This window comes from Ovis canadensis, chromosome 26 (genome assembly GCF_042477335.2).
Source record: "Ovis canadensis isolate MfBH-ARS-UI-01 breed Bighorn chromosome 26, ARS-UI_OviCan_v2, whole genome shotgun sequence".
In the NCBI taxonomy this organism is placed as follows: domain Eukaryota; kingdom Metazoa; phylum Chordata; class Mammalia; order Artiodactyla; family Bovidae; genus Ovis; species Ovis canadensis.
In genome coordinates this window covers 48,274,567-48,288,579 of record NC_091270.1, presented here as the reverse complement: position 1 = coordinate 48,288,579, position 14,013 = coordinate 48,274,567, and the positions used below count along the sequence as shown (strand labels likewise).

Below are 14,013 nucleotides of genomic sequence, written 5' to 3'. Positions count from 1 at the left end.
ATTTTATATTGTGCTTACAAATGAGTCTGTGTCTGTGTAGGGGTTTAACTGTGTACCGGTGCATGCATGTACACACACACACACACACACACACACACACACACACAGATCCAGCCCTGCTCCTTTCCTCCAAACACCTGATAGTAATAACTCTTCCCTCCGTCTTGGAGACTGGGGAGAAACACAGTCCCTCTTTCCAGGGTTCTGATGCTCCAATGGGACGTTGGGACACACTGCCTGTCAGTTTCACAAGGCATTGCTGCCTGTGATTTTCCCTTTGCAGGAAGAGGAACTCTGGTCCCACCTCGCTTCTCCGTCTCCGTTGACTGTGACCAAGCAGCTTGTGAAGACTGCGAGTCTTTCTCCCGGTGTCAGGAAGTGCTTCAGCGGACAATTTCATCTTTTTCATTTTGCCGGTGTCCCCTGTTCACTTTCAGGATTTCAGAACAAAGCTCTTTGGGTAATACGGTAAGTGTGGGGAGGAGTGATGACACCAGTTTTTGTTTTTTATAAATATATAAAATAGATTTATTGAGGTATAATTCACCGCTTGTTAAGTGTACACTTTGGTGAGTTTAGTAAATTTATTGTGCAACCTTCATGACAATCCAGTTCTAGAACATTTCTCTCACCCCAGCATCACACTGTGGGGCATACCCCAGAGTCTCTTGGCACCCATTTAAAGCGCATCTCGACTCCCGGCCTTAGTCCCGGGCAACCACTCAACTACCTTCTGTTTCCAGAGATTTACCCTCTTTAGAACTGTCTTACAAATGAGATCATATAATATTTATTCTTTTCTGTTGGCTTCTTTAACATATATTTTTTGAGATTCATCCATATTTTTGCAGGTAACAATACTTCATTCCTTTTTATTGCAGAATTTATAGATAGGATTTTGTTATATGGCTATACCACATTTTGTTTATCTGTTCATCTGCTGATAGACAGTTGGGTCATTTCCACCTTTTAGCTGTAGTGAATAATGCTGCTGTGAACATGGGTGCACAAATATCTCTTTGGGCCCCTGCCTTCACTTCCTTTGAGTGTATCTCTAGAAGTGGAATTACTATATCACATTGTAATTCTATTGAATTTTTTGAGGAATTGCCAAATTGCCATCTTTTTTTTTTTTTCAAATAGCAGCTGCACCATTTCACGTTCCCATCAGCAATGCACAAAGGTTCTAATTTCTCTACGTCCTTGCCAACACTTTTTTATTTTCTGCTTTTTAAAAATTTATTTTATACAGGCCATCCTAATGAGTGTGAAGTGGTTTCTCATTGGGGTTTTGATTTGCATTTCTCTAATGATATTGAACATCTTTTCAAATGCTTATTCGCCGTTTGTATATCTTCTTTGGAGAAGTGTCTATTCAAGTCCTTTGCCAACTTTTTAATTGGAGTGTTGGTTTCTTTGTTGTTGACTTGTAGAAATTTTTCATATATTCTGAATATCAATCCTTTGTCAGATGTATGACTTGCAAATATTTCCATAGGTTTTCTTTTCACTCTGTTGATTGTGTTCTTTGATTCACAAAAATTTAATTTTGATAAAGTCCAACTTCTCAATTTTTTCTTTTGTTGCCTGTGTTTCTGATGTTATAGCCAAGAAATCATTGCCAAATCCAGTGTCATGAAGTTTTCCCTCTGTGTTTTCTTCTAAGAGTTTTATATTTTTAGTTTTTTCACATAGGTCTTTCATCTATTTGAATTAGTTTTGCTATATGGTGTAACGTAAGGGTCCAACTTCATTTTCTTGCACGTGGCTATGTTCCCAGCAATATTTGCTGAAAACTGTTGAGTGGTCTTGGCATCTTTGTTGTAAATCATTTTCCCATATGCTAGGGTTTATTTCTGCGCTCTCTGTTCTATTCCACTGGTCTATTTTTCTGTCTTTATGTTAGTGCCACACTGTTTTGACTATCATAGCTTTGTTGTATGTGTTGAAATCAGGATGTGTGAGACCTCCTCCAACTTTGTTATCCTTTTACAAGATTGTTTTGGCTTTTCAAGTTCCCCTAAGATTCTACATGACTATAAGATGAAGTTTTCCATTTCTGCAGAAACATTTTTGGGATTTCAATAGACTGTCCTAAATCTGTAGATGGCTCTGAGTAGTATTGACATCTTACCAATACTGTCTACAAACAGGCATATCTGCCCAATTCTGTGTCTTCTCTAATTGTTTTTAGTAATGTTTTGTAGCGTTTAGTGTACAAGCATTTTGCCTTCTGGTTAAGCTTATTCCTAAGTATTTTATTATGTTTAATGTTATTGTAAATGGAACTGTTTTCATTTCTTTTTTAGATTGTTTATGATAGTGTATGGTAATGCAATGGATTTTTGCATTCCTTTCATAACTTTTAAGACATTGATCCACTATCATTTGACATCTGGGATTTCTTTTGAGAAATTCAACCCATTCTTTATATGCATCTGCTCCCTCCAACCCCACCTTGACCCATGGACTTTTAATGGATTATCTCTTTATTGTTAATGTTTGAAATTTCACAGTGGTGTTCTTAGATGTGGATTTTTTTTCATTCACTATGCTAGTCGCTCAGATAATTCTCATGTTCTCTAGTTCTAGGAAATTTTATTTAATTTTTCCATTCATAATTTCTTTCCCATGAATTTTCCCTTCTATTCTATGAAATTCTTATTATTTGGATTCTTATTCTTTGGATTTACAAGTATTTGTATCTTTTCTGATTCTATTTTCTACTTTATTGCCATTTAGTTATAATTTATGGGAGACTTCTTTACTTTATAATTTTAATCCTTTTGAATAATGTTATTTTGATGATCAGTTTTAATTTTAAGAGCTCTTTCCTACTTTCAAGCTGTGCATTAATAGCACTAATACCTTTTTAATAACATCTTGCTTCTGCTTTATGGATGAAAAATAATCTTTTCTTTCTGAGAATATTATTGCCTTGTCTATTTTCCTTCCAAATTATTTTCCTTTCTGTTGCATCTTCTGCTGAAAGGATTTCCTTAGGGGTCTGATGATCCTTAGCTCTCTGTCCCTGTTTAATTGGAGTTGTTTGTGATGAGGGGGAGGAGGATTGGGTTGCCAGTGACCTTTTCTACAGCATTCTTTTATTGTCAGTATGTAGAAGTCTTTTTTTTTTTTCCTTACCAGAGAAGTACCATCCAGTCTCTTGCCTCAGAATTCTGTTGATGTGTGTGAGGTTGTACTTGGCTGCCTGCACTTTTGAAATAGAGCAGGAATGGGTGGACGGTCCTTCATATATAAAGAGTCGACTTTCATAGAATTTTCTTATTTTCACCATTTGTCTAGCTCTTGTCCTTTGATGTGAATTTGTAATCTCCTTAGTTTAATTTTTTTCGGAGAAAGACTGTTAGCTTCCTTGAGTAGTAGGGAAGGCAGATGCTTGGCTATTCACCTTGGTGCAGAGTCCTGGGACGTCCATGTGTTCCCAATACAGGCTTCCAGTCACTTCCCTTCTTTTCACCCTGACTCCCACACCCTCAGGTTTGTTGGCTGGAAGTTTGTGTGAAAGCTTGGCAGTACCACGCCACTTTGAATATATTGATTTTGTATTTAAATATCTAGTGAGATGAGTCCCTCCTCATTCTTCTGAATTTTCTTGGCTAGTCTCAGACACTTATTTATATGAGTTTAAAAACTCATGAAAAAGAATCTAAAAAAGAATATATATTTATTGCTGCTGCTAAGTCACTTCAGTCATGTCCGACTCTGTGTGACCCCATACACGGCAGCCCACTAGGCTCCCCCATCCCTGGGATTCTCCAGGCAAGAACACTGGAGTGGGTTGTCATTTCCTTCTCCAATGCATGAAAGTGAAAAGTGAAAGTGAAGTCGATCAGTCATGTGCAGCCTTCCAGGCTCCTCCGTCCATGGGATTTTCCAGGCAGGAGTACTGGAGTGGGGTGCCATATTTATTATGTATAACAAAATCATTTTGCTGTACACCTAAAACTATTAACTGTATTTCAATAAAATTTAAAACAAACAAAATTGCAAAGTATTTATATAAATTTGTACAGATCTTTATGTATTCTATAGTAGTTTGTTGTTGTTTAGTTGCTAAGTCATGTCATGTCTAACTCTTGCCACTCCATGGACTGCAGCCCACCAGGCTCCTCTGTCCATGGGATTTCCCAGGAAAAAATATGGGAGTGGTTTGCCATGTCCTTCTCCAGGGGATCTTCCTGACCCAGGGGTGGAGCCTGCGTCTCTTACATCTCTTCTATTGGCAGGCAGATTATTTAACTCTGAGCCACCAGGGAAGCCCGGATAATTTAATTTAGCTTCCCAAATAATTTTGCTGGGGTTCTAATAGAATCTTATTCACTCTTCTATTTCTAGGGACTTGCACAGGGCCTGGATCACATGAAGTTTTCAAAAAAACACATCTGTTAAGTGGAAATAAACCTTTGATTCACATGCCTGGACTCTTTCTGTTAGACCATCCTGTCTGACTTGTGCTCAGATCACAGAGCCAGCCAGAAGCAGAACCAGAAGTGCTCAGATATCATAACTCACCATCCAGGAGTTTTTATACAACACTTGTACCTGTAAAACACTCCTGAGCAGTTATACACAGTCCAGCACAAAGGCCGTGCCAGTGTGAATGGAAGCTCATAAGGCCATGGGAGTCAAATTGCTTTAAAATCCCAAAGAAATATCTCTGCCTGGTCAACCCGTTCCACCAGCATCACACGCTTTGGAGTGGAGGAGCAGGACAGACAGGTGATGCCTCCAACCGATGGGTGCGTTTACGGTGGGGCAGAAGGAATGTTATCAAGCTTATTTATGGTTTCCTATAGGAGGAGCCATATTTCAATGGCATGAACGTGAGTGCAAAAGTAGGATGGTTTATCTGCCACGTCTGATCCATGTGGAGTTTAAGTCATAAAGTTTATTAGTGCCCCTGATTTAATATGACACATTTCCAGTGCAAATTACTCTGAGATCATCGTGTTCATAAAATATGAGAGAGATCTTTTAAGTGTGAGCATAAGTTCTGAATTAGTTTAATAACCCAGTCTGGAAAAAGGCATGTGGTTTAAAACACACCATTATGCACTGGACTCCTGCGTTTCTCTTCCACCCACCCCCACTTCTTGTGACATTTTCAGAAAGCCCTTCTTCGTGTCTTGAGTCAGCCAGGCCTCTTCTCAGAACTCAAGGTTCTCCTTCTCAAGGAGGTTTGGAAGAAGATGTGTTAGCAGGGCCAAGGCAAGGGGGTCTATTCTTCTGTACCCAGGGGCCTTTTGTTTTTAATGGTACCCACCCCAAGGGAATGATTTATTGCCCTCAGTGGGCTAGGAGGTGTGTGAGAGAGCAAGCGGCCAAACCACAACATTGGGAAGGCCACGGTTGCAGGGAGCGTGAACACCCGCCGCTCCATCTTTCCAGATGGGAAAAAAATTACAGCAGCAGGACAGATGCCCCGACTCTCAAATGCACATGATATTACCGTGAAAACTGCGAAACAGAAGCTGTTCTCTTTATCTCATGGCAGTGTAAAACAAAACAAAACAAAACACCAAAATTGTCACTAAGAAAAAAACCATGGGCCCTCCGGTATAACTCAGCCAACAGGAGGTTCAGCCTTCCCTCTTGTGGACAGGCCTGTGACACCCCATCAGAGAAATCTGTGACCCACACTCACCACTCTCGCTCAGATACTGCAGGGCTGGGGCTTACTCCACGCCAACTCACTAACTCACTTCCTGGGCATTCCTGTCTTTTTCCTGGACCTTGTGGTCCCCTCTTGTGCTGCTCAAAGAGGCTGGGGCTGGACTGAGAGGACCCTGAGCCCCCTCTAGACGAGCTCTGGTGCAGCCCTCTGCTCTGTCCTTAATTCAGCCTCCATGCAGAGCCTGGAAACGCCACCTGAGTGCCCAGCGATCAGATCTCTTTCCTGGTTGTGGTGTTCCTGAGTTGAAAAGAGGGCAAAGTGATCCATGTGGATCAGCTCCTCCCAGATGGCTGCCAGCAGCTCAGAAGGGATGCTCTGCCAAGGTCTGAACTGTGCCCTAGGGCACCCTGAGAAGACAGTGTGGTCCGTGTGACAGTGGAGCTGAGTGTAGACAGTAAGGGTAGTCCAGAGGAGGGGTAGATGGCTCTTTTTGGAATAACTAGGACTGAGCTGATCAGAGAAGACCTCACCAAGAGAGTGACAATTGACCAGTTTCTGAAGAAGCGTCCAGGCTTGCCAGGTGGATGACCAGGTGGGCTGGAGAAAGATATTCCAGGGAAGAGCATTCACACAGCACACATGGGAGGTAGCATGGTCTTCAAGGGATCTCACACATGGTTTTGAGTTGCTGTGGCATTAGGTGTGGGGAGAGGCAGTGAGTGGTGGGGAGGTGAATCTGGAGAGGCTGTCAGGGCCTAAATCCCAAGACATCTTTCATGCCAAGAAGCTTGGATTCTGTAGTTGTAGGAAATAGGGAGGGCTGGGAGCACTTTTTTCCCAGATGACATGATCTTTTTTTTTTTTTAAGTTTTTATTAGAGCACAGTTGCTTTACAATTTTCTGCTAGTTTCTGCTGTACAGCAAAGTGTACAGCTATATGTATACATATATCCCCTCTTTTTGGATTTCTTTTCCATTTAGGTCACCACAGAGAACTGAATAGAGTTCCCTGTGCTGTACAGTGGGTTCTCATCCGTTATCTATTTTTGAGGGCTCTAAGGAGAATTATCTGTCAGAAATGTTTGTGAAAACCATAAGGAAATAGTGACAGTCAAGAGGGAGGAGAATTTCAGAAAGGAGTGATGCATCAACTTTGTGTGTGAACATTGGAAAGAAGTTGGGGGGAAGGAGGGCTTCCCAGGTGCCACTAGTGGTTAAGAACCTGCCTGAAATGCAGGATGGGGTTCAATCCTAGGAGATGTGGGTTCAATCCCTGGGTTGGGAAGATCCCTTGGAGAAGAGCATGCAACCCACTCCAGTATTCCTGCCTGGAGAATCCCATGGGCAGAGAAGCCTGGTGGGAGACCATCCATAGCGTTGCAAAGAGTCAGACATGACTGAAGTGACTTAGCACACTTGCACGCATGCATGGGAGGAATGCGCCCCATCCTTGGGTGGACAGTGAGGAAACTTCTAGTGTCCTCAGTAGAAGAGGTTTCCACAGAGAGGTGGGGCCAGAGGGGGCCTGCAGTGGACGGAGGGGTGATTGGAAGGTGAGGAAAGAAAAGCACGAGGTAAAACCAACCTGACAGGAAAGGGAGGAGAGCTCTGGGGTGGGAACTAGAGGCGGTGGTCCGGGGGAGATTTTGTTGGCTGGGTCTACGTCTGCTGGAGGTCACCCGCTGCCCCTGAGTACCCATCACAGCGTCAGATGCATCGTAGGGACCCGGTAACGGGGTGAAGGATGAACGTATTGTGCGCATTTCCTGGAAAAGGCTGAAGCAACATCCCGGATTTGCTCACCAGGGGTTCTTCGCTGTCCAGGGGCGTTCTGGGAACCAGCTGAAGTCATGAGCTCTGTTCCCAATCACGAGCTTTCCTGAAACTCGAAAGGCACCCGGCCAGGGTGTCAACACCTCAGGTCACACCACATCACGCAGAGCCTAATTTGACTTTCAGACTGATGTCAACGTTTTGTTACTTAGCTGAGAAACTCAGTTTGAAGACGACGTTAATTTACATTTGCCCGCGTTCAAATAATGCATTCCAGATCAGAGCAGGCAACGACGACCCCGAGGGAAATCCTGGCATTTCCTGGATGGAAATAAAAAACAACAAACGCTTCCCTGTATGCTGTACACTGTGTGTGTTTTCTGGGCATTCCCTGGGAAACGTTCACCAGCTTATTGGGGAGGGTCACTCCGGGCAGTCATGCAAGAAAAGAGACTCGTACTTTATAACCACGAGGTGATGGAATTGTGATGCAGATGGCATGGTTATGGGCTCCCCAGTTTCAGAACTGCCTCTTCTCAAGGTTAAAATAATATCCCACATAGAGCTGTATAGTAAAAAAAGCTATGGTTTTTCCACTAGTCATGTATAGATGTGAGAGTTGGACCATAAAGAAGACTGAGCGCTGAAGAACTGATGCTTTCAAACTGCGGTGCTGGAGAAGACTCTTGAGAGTCCCTTGGACTGCAAGGAGATCAAACCAGTCCATCCTAAAAGAAATCAACCCTGAATATTCATTGGAAGGACTCATGCTGAAGCTGAAGCTCCAATACTTTGGCTACCTGATGTGAAGAGCCAGTTCATTGGAAAAGACCCTGGTGCTGGGAAGGATTGAAGGCAGGAGGAGAAGAAGGCGATAGAGGACAAGATAGTTGGAAGGCATCACCGACTCAATGGACATGAGTTTGAGCAAGCTCTGGGAGATGGTAAAGGACAGAGAAGCTTGGCAAGCTGCAACTATGGGGTGGCAAAGAGTCAGACGCAACTGAGCAACTGAACAACATAGAGCTGGGCAGGTACCCCAGCTGACTTATGGGGAGACAGGACCCCTGCAGAGCTGGATGCTGAGGCTCAAGACCTTGGTCACAGGGAGAGTGCAATGGCTCAGCTGCTGGGACACCCACTGGGTCTAGGTGTAGGATGAGCCCTCCTGAAAAGGCGGGCCTATTCCGAGCACCCTGGCTCCCCACATGTGAGCTTTGTGTGCATGTGGATGATGGGGGAGGATGCAGAGTCCCTTGATGTCCTTGAGTGTTGTTTTCCAAGCCCACCTCTCTCCCCTGAATCCCAGCCTTGGTTCCAATCACTGCCTTCCCTCTCTGCGTCCCTCTAAGACTGTCCTCGCGGTCCTGCACCTTCTCCCTGCTTCTCTTCCTGCCTTCCAGCATCAGAAGGATGAACAGCTTCTTCCTTTGTGCTCTGTTTCAGTTCTGTTATTCTGTCGCCACCAGCTTTTGGTATGTCTTCCTCTATCCCTAAGCTTCAAGGCTCTGGATCCCATCTAACTCAGGATCTTCAGTGTCAGCACAGCCCTATGGACCCGGCACATTCACTGTACAGATGGATGAATTTAAAGACAGTCCACTCTGGTATTCTTGCCTGGGAAATCCCATGAACAGAGGTACCTGGAGGCCTACAGTCCATGGAGTCGCGAAAGAGTCAGAAACGACTTAGCAACTGAATCAACAACAAGCCATCCTTCAAGGCCCTCCACCTCACTTTCTATTGCCCCTTGGTCAATTTCTTTCAGATTTATGAGCTCTCAATTCTTGCCTTTGTTTCAACCAACATCTCCTGAACATCTATTATGGTATTTGGTGCCAGGAATAAATTTGACTAGATTCCTGTCCTCAAGACATTTTATGACTAGTTGAGAATTTAGGTAGGCTAATCAACCACTGAGTGAGACAGATGCTGTTGTAGAGAAACAGTTGCAAAATAATAAAGGCCATTTTTAATAACGTTCAAAAATTTATTTTAGTGAAGGTTTTATCACTTTGGTGCTAGAATGAAATTTTAATGGAGCTGAATGTAAAACCCTGAATTTGCTGTTCTGTTGCATCATAGATTATACATATTTTTTCTAAATTAGAAAATAATGTGCTCATTATAGAAATTCAGAAAAACATAAAAGAATAAAAGAGAAATAAATTTATTAACCTATACTCAGAGATAACTACTGTTAACTTTTGAATGCATATAGTGTCTTTTTTTTCTGGATAAACAAGACATAAAACTGGAATTCTGAAAGTTTTCATTCTTTTTTCCTCTTTTATTACAAACACTTTGTCATTGAATATTACAAAAAATGGATTATCAATGGCTATATAATGTGATTGTGCCATGGTGAAAATAAAAAATTTTCTACTTTGCTTTGGATTTAGAATATTTCCAATTTTTCTTTATTATAATTAGTAGTGAAGTTTTTGTACAAAAACCTGTGTTGTTTACCTATTTTTTTCCCTTTGGGATATTCATCTTTTTCCTATCGAATTTTCAAAGCCCCTTTACATGTTAAGAATATCCATCTTCTAACATATCTATGACAAATAATTTTCCTGGTTTGTGTTTTAATTTTGCTTAGTATCAGATTTTTAAAGCCAGGAAGGATCTCTGAGGAACTTAAAGTGAACTTTTTCTCTTGAAAGTCAGAGAACCAGGGACTTCCCTGGCAGTTCAGTGGTTAAGACTCTGGGCTTCCTCTGCTGGGGGATGTGGGTTTCATCCTTGGTTGGGGAAATAAGATCCCACAAGCTGAGTCGTGTGACCAAGAAAAGGAAAGCAAGAAAACGAAAGTCAAAATATTAAAAATAAAATATTTAGGTGCCTTTCAAATGGTTCACTGACTTGGCCACAGATCATGCCTAGAACCTGGGGCCCTGGGCTCTCAGTGTTAGGAACTCACGGTGTTTCCTCCAGCAGCATATCAGTACTGACTGTACAAAGCTGCTCTTTGCTTTCCAGTGGCTTCATTTGTATTGGTTTGGCCTTTCTAACCTGGAGGGCAGGGATGATCTCTTATGCCTGGTCTCCGTCTGATTCCCTTCCCCTGCTTCCTGCACACAGCTTGGCACACAGTTAGGAATGGAGCAGTTGCTTAATAAATACTTGTTGGTTAATACACTTTATTTTTTTTTATTGAGGTATAGCTGATTTACAATATTGTATTAGTTTCAAGTGTATACCATAGTGATTCAATATTTATAGATTATACCCAAAGTAAAGTTATAAAATATTGGCTATACTTTCCTATGCTGTTACAATATATCCTTGTAGCTTATTTATTTTATACATAGTGGTTTGTACCTCTTAATCTCATACCCTATCATGCCCCTCCCCTCATTCTCCTCTCCACTGGTAACCACTAGTTTGTTCTTTGTATCTGTGAATGTTTCTGTTCTGTTGTATTCATTCATTTATTTTTTTAGATTTTGTGTGTATGTGATAACATACAGCATTTGTCTTTCTCTGGCTTATTTCACTAAGCAATACATTCTAGGTCCATCTATATTGCAGATGCAAAATCTCATTCATTTTTATGGCTGAGTAATACTCTATTGTAGGTGTACATACACACACTATAACTTTTTCTTTTCTTTTTTTTTTTTGGCCTCACAGCTTGCAGGATCTTAGTTTCCTGACCAAAGATCAAAGCTGGGCCCCAGCAGTGAAAGTACTGTATCCTAACCACTGAATATCCAGGGAATTCCCTATACCATATCTTCTTTATCATTCATTCATTGGTGGACACAACTTGCTTCCATATCGTGACTAGTGTAAATAATGCTGCTATGAACACTGGGAGCGTGTATCTTTTCAATTGGGAATTTTCTTTTCTTCAAATATATATCCAGAAGTGGGATTGCTGGATCATATGATAGTTCTAATTTTCATTTTTTGAGGAACCTCCATACGGTTTTCCATAGTGACTGCACCAATTTACATTCCCAACATCAGGGTACAAGGGTTTATTTTTCTTGAGATCCTTACTAACATTTGTTATTTGTATTCTTTTTAATGATAGCCATTCTGACAGGTGTGAAGTGATATTTCATTGTGGTTTTGACTTGCATTTCTGTTGACTAGTGATGTTGAGTGCAATACACTAGTTTTTAAAGTTCAGTTCAGTTCAGTCGCTCAGTTGTGTCTGACTCTTTGCAACTCCATGGACTACAGCACACCAGGCTTCCCTGTCCATCATCAGCTCCCAGAGCTCACTCAAACTCATGTCCATCGAGTCAGTGAGTTTTTAAACAGGTACCAATAATAATAATAATAACACAAAGTGTCTCCTTTGAGGCTTATAACAAATCTATGAAGAAAGCAAGGCTGATGTGGCCATCCCTGTGTGACAGATGAGGAAACTGAGGATCTGAGAATTTAAGGGAATCCATCCAAGATCTCACATCTATACCATGGCAGAATCAGGACTGCAGTAAAGTTCTCCTAACTTCAAAGGCTTAGTTATCTCTTCTATACTGAGCTGTCCCTACCACAGGCTCTCTTGTTCTGGCCCACAAACCTCAACAGGGGTAAAAGGTGAGCAGTTGTTTTTGATACTTGGGTTGGTTGAAGAAGAGGCTGGAGGCCTATGGTCACCCCTTGTCATACAGGAGCCAGGAACTTGGAGTTAGGGCTTGACCAAGTGCTCAGATCAAGGAGTCTTGATCAAGCCCTTGAAGAGGAACCAGTTGGATGAGTGTGAAGTTAAAATCGGCCTCATTGAGGTAAAATACAGATAAACATAGGGATTCCCAGGTGGGTCAGGGGTAAAGAAGCTGCCTGCCAATGCAGGAAACACGAGTTCAATCCCTAGGTTGGGAAGAGCCCCTGGAGAAGGAAATGGCAATCCACTCCAGTCTTCTTGCCTGGAGAATCCCATGGACAGAGGAACCTGGTGGGCTACAGCCCATGGGGTTGCAAAGAGTCGGACATGACTGAGCACGCATGCACACATACATATAAGGTGAACGATTCTGTAGCATTTAGTAATTCACAGTGTTGTGTGACTACCATTCCTATCTACTCCCAAATGTTTCTACCACCCCAAATGAAACCTGCCCCAAGAAGCAGCCACTTCCCGTCTTCCCCTTCCCCAGGCCCTGCTCACCCATTTACTTTCTGTCTCTCTGAATTACCTATTCTGGATATGTCATAGAATGGAGCCATACCATAAGTAACCTTTGTGCCTGCCTTATTTCACTCAGCATAATATGTTCAAGGATTATCCACGTTGTGGCAGGTGGCAGTGCTTTATTTTGTTTCCTGTGCCGGAATGATATTCCTTTGTATAAACATGCCAGCGCTTGTTTGTCCATTCGTCCATTGATGGACATCTGGGTTGCTTCCACTCCGCCTGAGGTTTGAGGGCCAGGGTCGCTGAGAGCCAGAATTCTTCAGATTATGGGAAGACTAACCCTGTGCAGACTCTACCCCAATCTGTGTTTGAAACCACTTTTCTCCGTGGGGAGACTTGGGGACCTCTTGTGGCTTTTAAAGTGACTCCAGATGCAGGCTCTGGGAGCTCGGCTGAGCTGCAGAGCTGTGGATACAGGGAGCAAGCTCGCTCAGGAGGATTCCGGGGGTGGGGGCCCGGCGCGGTGGCCGCTGAGACAGGGTGGAGATGCGGACCGTGGTTCCGGCCCCCGGGCAGCCCCGCTGCTCCCCGCGGGCAGGATGGGGGCGCCTGCGATCATCTCTCCTCCTCTTCGTTAACAGCTTCAATTAGCCCAGGAGCCGGCGATGCTTCATCAGCTGCCTGGATCGGCGGCAAAATTAAGCCGTCACGTTTATGAACTGCCCGGAGAGTTCTGGGAGGAACTCCGCATATTTTACATTTAATAACTTGCCTCTCGCTTTTTATTTACAATGTTAATAATGATTTGGGGGAGGTGCTCTGGGAGAGAGCAGGAAGAGAGAGAGAGAGAGAGAGAGAGACTTGGACACAGAGAGATGGCAGGGCATGTGACAAAGGGGTGACCTCTCTTATCCCTGTTATTCCCCACCCTGACTCACCCTTCCTCCACAGAAGGGCAGCCTGGGCTTTTCCAGCCTTGGGGATGAGCTCTGTCCAGAGCCAGGGTGGAGTCCTGAGTGTGCGGGCAGCCTCTCTGGGCCCACTGTTACTGTCTCCATCCTCTGACATGGCCTGTGGGGTCCAGGGGCCCATGTGGGCTTTAGGGTGCCCAGTCCACAGAGGAAGGCTTCTCCTTCCTACCCTCCGGTCTGCCTCACTAGCTTCTCTTATGGCCTGTCCACAGGTGGTTCAGACTGGGCCAAGGAAGTGGGTCCTGCCTCCTCCAGGAAATGCTTTGTAGGGTACTTGCAACATGGAAGAGCCCTTTGTGCTAAGTCACTTCAGTCGTGTCTGACTCTTTGAGACCCCATGGAATGTAGCCCGCCAGGCTCCTCTGTCCATGGGATTCTCCAGGCAAGAATACTGGAGTGGGTTGCCATTTCCTTCTCCAGGGGAAAAGCCCCTTAGCATTCCTCAAAGTGAGTGTTTTCATGACTTCATTTTGGATGCAAGGAAACTAAGAACCAGAGCAGCTAAGTGACATCCCAGGTCGCCAGCTGGTTGGCTG

General features: G+C 43.4%; 1 long non-coding RNA gene across 1 annotated transcript in view; it reads left to right on the top strand.

The window, feature by feature from the left end:
* Positions 1 to 347: 347 nt before the first annotated feature.
* The window catches only part of LOC138430822 (uncharacterized), a 53,871-nt gene continuing 40,205 nt past the window's right edge, over positions 348 to 14,013 (top strand). Inside the window, exon 1 of the long non-coding RNA XR_011253393.1 lies at positions 348 to 468. This is a non-coding gene — a long non-coding RNA (uncharacterized lncRNA). The remainder of the gene's footprint in view (positions 469 to 14,013) is intronic.